Here is a 5,325-nt window from a genome sequence, read left to right on the forward strand (position 1 = left end):
TCTTTCACCACAGCTTCGGAAGGGCCTTCCTCAGATATATCAACCGTCACCGCCTGCGCCTGAATTTACTCCAGTAGACACCACCTCTGTCTATTCCGCCTTGACTTCTTCTTTACCAAATTTTTGCCTTCGATTCCGACCTCACCACCTGTCTGCCAACACACCTATCACTGCGGGCCCCAACATGGCTGTGTGTTTAGTACCTAATACACTTCCTCTTCGGTGGCCCCAGCATGGCTTTGTTTAGTACACAAAGCTTCGTCTTCGATGTTTTATACAACAGAACCGGCACCGGCGTGTTAATTTTTATGCTTTCCGATAAATAATTTTGTATTCAACGAAATTGGGGTCTCCTGATTGTCTGATGGACGAAAGCCGTAAAGAGCTGGTCGTTTATAAGACAACCGTTTTAACTAAATTTTATCCCATAACCCAACATTTGTATTTAAGGCACGTTGGCAACTCTGTCACTGTAATGGTTGAAAGGCACAAAGAGCTGGTCTTTTACTCACCAACGGATTTTGTTTCATTTTATCCGATAAATCAGTCTGTCTATATGGCACCGTCGGTATTATGTTGTTGTAATGGAAGAAAGCCAAGGGGAGCTCAAACTTTTAAACTGACACACCCGTTTGAATATAATAATGGTCCTCAAAATGGATTTAATCTTTAGTTGTAGTGCAGGAAAGCCATAAAGAGTTGGCTCTTTATTCATAAAGAGTTGGCTCTTTATTCATAAAGAGTTGGCTCTTTATTCAAAAATGCATTTGTATTTAAAATTTTCTATTCGCTAACATTTGTATTCGACGAAAATGGGTACTCCGTTGTTATTATGGACGAAAGTGTTGAAAATTAGGGTTGTTTTAATAAAGTTAACGGGTTTATTTTTACTCCTTAGGCCATTATATTTATGTTAATTCCATTTCATCCCAATGCATTTTTAGCTTGTGCAGTATGCTACATTTCCAATGTCCAAACCGCGGTTATAGGTCATCCCCTCCTTTTCTACAATTATTCCTTTTCGCGTCCGTACTTGTCAGATTGCAACGTGGAGGCTTCTTTGCCATATTTTTTGCTTTCCACACCTGTTTTCTGAAGTTGCGAATGCACTACAGAAATTACCTATTTTTGTATATATATTCATTACGTCCAGCTAATCTTTTGCTTGGAGACTGATGAAACACTTGAGTTATGATTGTGGTTGATGATGGTTAATCTCATTGATGCATTGTGCTTGACTTATTTATTTATTTGGCTTTAACACTTAGGGTTGCTTGATCACAAACCTTAGGTCACACTAGTTGATGTATAGGCAAAAAATTTGGCAATTCATTGATAGAAAGGAAATAAATGAAATCGAAGTAGTAAATACACCAAAGTAGCGATACACTTAACTAGGTACTCTCTCCGTCCCAAAATTTGGGTCGCTTTTTGGGAAACGCACTTTTTATGTACAGTAGCATTACGGGACAGGCTTATCTGACTCTTCCAAGCGTACCCTTTGCTGTTTGTGGAGTGAATCAACAAATTGGTGGGACCACTTGCCATTAAGTCACTTTGACTAAAAGGCAAAGACAATCAGAAGGGTATAACTTCCGATGATGTGTTGTGGTTGGGTCCATCAGAATTGGTTAGTGCAATCTTGACTTGTCAATAGAAGGGTATAACTGGAAAATAATTGTAAAAGTGATTTGACTTTTTCAAAGTGACTCAAATTTTGGGACAAGCAAAAAGTGGAAATATGACATTAACAATGGGACGGAGGGAGTTTTTGCTTTGCATTTTATGAAATAGATGCACCATTTACAGTGGATCTCACCACGAAAGTAGGGGGACTTTAGGATTGGTAATGCCGGGGGCGAGTCTCAGTTACCATTGGAAATGACCCTGAGCGAGACTAGCCATTGGTGAGACCCAGGTCATTTGATTCTCGATTATGCTGAGGATATGAATTCTATACCCCCAGAGCCTTGGGTTAGTTGATTCCACCTTTTCTTGGCCTGTTTTTACTGTTTTCATGGTATGGTTTATTTTGCTTATTTTATGACTTTATTTGATAGTCTACACAATCGAGCAAGTTTAAGTCCTTAATAATTGCGTCATGATGCTCCCAACAGGTTTGACCCTTTATGCCCCTATACTCACTTACTATCCATATAGAGTGAAATTGAACTTAATTTTATATGCACATTTCACGCACGCCAATTCTGAACTTGTTAACTAGGAGCTTTTCTCTTTTTACTTGAATAGAATCATATCCTTCATTTTCCTCTTAATGCTTTCACTTTGAATATTCAATATATGGATCTACCAAACTCAAAAAAGTAGTTGTCAAGTCGTTAAAATTTCATTAAATTTTTGGAGGTATTTGTATAGGGAGTTTGATGTGAGTAGTTTATCTTCTTAATTTTAATTTGGTTTGATATTGATAATCTATGATTTTCAATAAGATTGAAAATCAATTAAAGTTTGTACAAAAGTTTTTTTATTTGTTTCGTTGAAGAAAAAAATTAGGCTTTGTTTTAATAATCCAATTCAACACTTAAACTTAATGAATTAGATCTGCACATGTTAACACGCGTTTGATAACGAAAAATTGAATATCTAAATTAATTAAATAGCACTAAATTTTCTAGGAAAAACTTGCTCTTAAAAATAAATGATAAGTTATTCATTTATTACTTAAATGTGATATATACTCAAATGTATCAGATTTAATACTTAACAATTCAACATTTTAATAGATTTAGATTTTAGATTTCAGACTTTAAATTTCAATTTTCAAATTTCAATTTTATCAAACGCACTCTTAGTCGTAGTACAACACTTTACATACTTAATATCTCTTTTATTTTTAGTAATCATGAGAAATAAACTTTGTGACTAAGTATCACAAAAAGTAATAGGTATAATGTGTGACGCACATTCTCCTACACTAATTACTCTAAGTACAGCACAAAAAGAGCGTATTTTTCGACAATAATACGTACAATGTGTAACACACATTATCTTTTTTTTTTTTATTTAACAAAGTACATTTTTGGAATTAATTTAGTAAGAACTTATGCATGAATTCCTGCTATACGCTTGTCATATTGAATAAAGCTAATTTTTTTTCCTCATAATCTTCTAATGTTAAATAGAGTCAAAATCAAGTAAAATCTCCTTATATCCAAAAATGTTTTTTGATTTTCATTTAAAAAACATAACCAATACGAAAGGATATTTCTTTTTGCCTTGGATAATTGGTCAAAGTGGTAAGGTGGAAGTGAGAAAATGTGACCTGCATCAGTTGGGGTTGATTTGTGAGTAATTAGTGCACATGTCAAGAGATTAGAATGTTGATATCATGGAGATATATATGAACATTATCGATGACGGCTATACTCCATAATGCTACTCTGGATAATACTGAACAAATGATGCACGAGAAGTTGAAATTTTTATCCAAAATGGTTTCTCAAGTTGAGCTTTATCCAATTTAGCTTGGTTGATAAAATATTTATAATATTCGGTGTAAATTCATACAATTTTAGTATAATTGTAAAATTTTGCTTTAGCTTAATTGTATGAGTTTGCAAATTTCAATTATCCTAAAATTATGTTAGTTTATAACACATATTGTAAGAATTAGATCAAATTGGAGAACCCGTAGATCCACTTTTAACAGTCTTCTTTACCTCTCTGTCTCTTTCCCTCGTACATTTGGGAGAATTAGGTACGTAATTAATTAATCCAGATGATGTAACATGAATTTGGTTATGTATGGCACGTTGCTTCTTGTAAGAAAAGTACTCATTTATATACTTCCATTTTATTGAACATGATTCACTATCTCATGAATCACTGATATACTACATAGTTACATTCCACTCTCGTGGGAACTGAAACACAAACTAAAAGGGGCATATATTTTACCCATTATTTAGTACTCGTTTAGCCTGATATTGGCTGTCTAGAGCACAAGCACTAATCATGGAATTAATATTTAGCCCAAGGCCACTCACAATATAGTGAACTTCCATCCCCAAAGTAAAGAGTGCAGCCTTCGTCGAAGCAACAATTGCCGCAGTCTGTGTAGGTCTTAGTTCCATTACAGATCTTGTACACCGGCGTCAGTATGCAAATCAGTACGCACGGCCTGATAGGCCCGGGCCTGACAGCCATGACTTCCACATTTGCTCCCAGAAGAATCATTCCTGTTTTCAGTACCAAAATCATTTTATATCGTGTGCAAACCAAATCCCGTATAGGGTTTTGAAAAATGCTCGAAACTTATTTTTTATATATATATACACATATGGGATGAATAGTTGTCTTTTTATTTTTAAAAATTGCCCCAACAGGTTTAACTCGTACACAAAAGAATAAAATTGGACATACCGCAAAACAGAATAGCCATTGCACCAATCTTGCTGATTGCCATGATTCCTTGTCTTCCAAAAGTTTGCCTTCGGTTTGAAATCGCTTGGGCTTATACCTGTGTTCTTATATAGACGAGAAGAGTAAAGAGTGAATTCAGATTTATTGAGCCCGCCCACCTGCCCTCCTGCTACTGGGTGCAATTATTCTGCTCATTGTGCTTCCACGTAATCGTGGGACCAGTCCATCCTAAATTATTGTGCTTTTGGATCCGTCCAAAATTATCGAGTATGTTTAGATAGGAAATTATTTGAAATAAATATATTAAAAAATATTGTCATACTTTTTGTAATATGATGTTTATAAAATAAAAAAATAGTTAGAAAGATAAAAAAGTACTTGAGAAATATGTTTATGCTGCAATCATATAAATTTTTACTAATAAAATGATATCCAAACAAACCCAATCCTCCTTCGAATTTTGGGACTGGTCCATTCTAAATTAGGGAAAATATCAGAAACCTCCTCTGAGCTTTCTCTTAATATCATCTATCACTCTTAAGATATTAAAAATATGACTTGCCTCTTTTACTTTTACTATTTGTGTGAAAGCCCTAAACTGCCCTTTTGCTTATTTTGCTAAATAAAAATACTCATAAGCCACTTTGTTTACGCCAAGAAAAATCATCACCTAAAAAATAATTTCTTGTAATACCACCATATCACAAAACTATAGTCCATAAAAATATACATTTGGAAAAAAAAAAAGATGTTAGTAGAAATATATTAACAGCAATTTAACTCTATATGCTCAAAATCGATTTCTTATGAACTTTATATATTTTTTTCCAACTTCTTCTCAACTCATGGTCCAATCTTTAAAATTGTACTAATCATTACAAAAATCAACTCGAAATAAACAAAGAAGTCAAACCCCATTCTATCATAATCACAAGAGGTAAA

At 34.1% G+C, this 5,325-nt stretch overlaps 1 long non-coding RNA gene across 1 annotated transcript; it reads right to left on the reverse strand.

Annotated features, from left to right (window-relative positions):
- Positions 1-3,777: 3,777 nt before the first annotated feature.
- On the reverse strand, positions 3,778-4,518 carry LOC140013742 (uncharacterized). Its single transcript, XR_011820596.1, has 2 exons — positions 4,384-4,518; positions 3,778-4,199 (listed from the first exon to the last, which is right to left on the reverse strand). It is a non-coding gene; the product is annotated as an uncharacterized lncRNA (long non-coding RNA).
- Between the last annotated feature and the right edge of the window lie 807 nt (positions 4,519-5,325).

This window comes from Coffea arabica, chromosome 8c (genome assembly GCF_036785885.1).
Source record: "Coffea arabica cultivar ET-39 chromosome 8c, Coffea Arabica ET-39 HiFi, whole genome shotgun sequence".
Classification (NCBI taxonomy): Eukaryota; Viridiplantae; Streptophyta; class Magnoliopsida; order Gentianales; family Rubiaceae; genus Coffea; species Coffea arabica.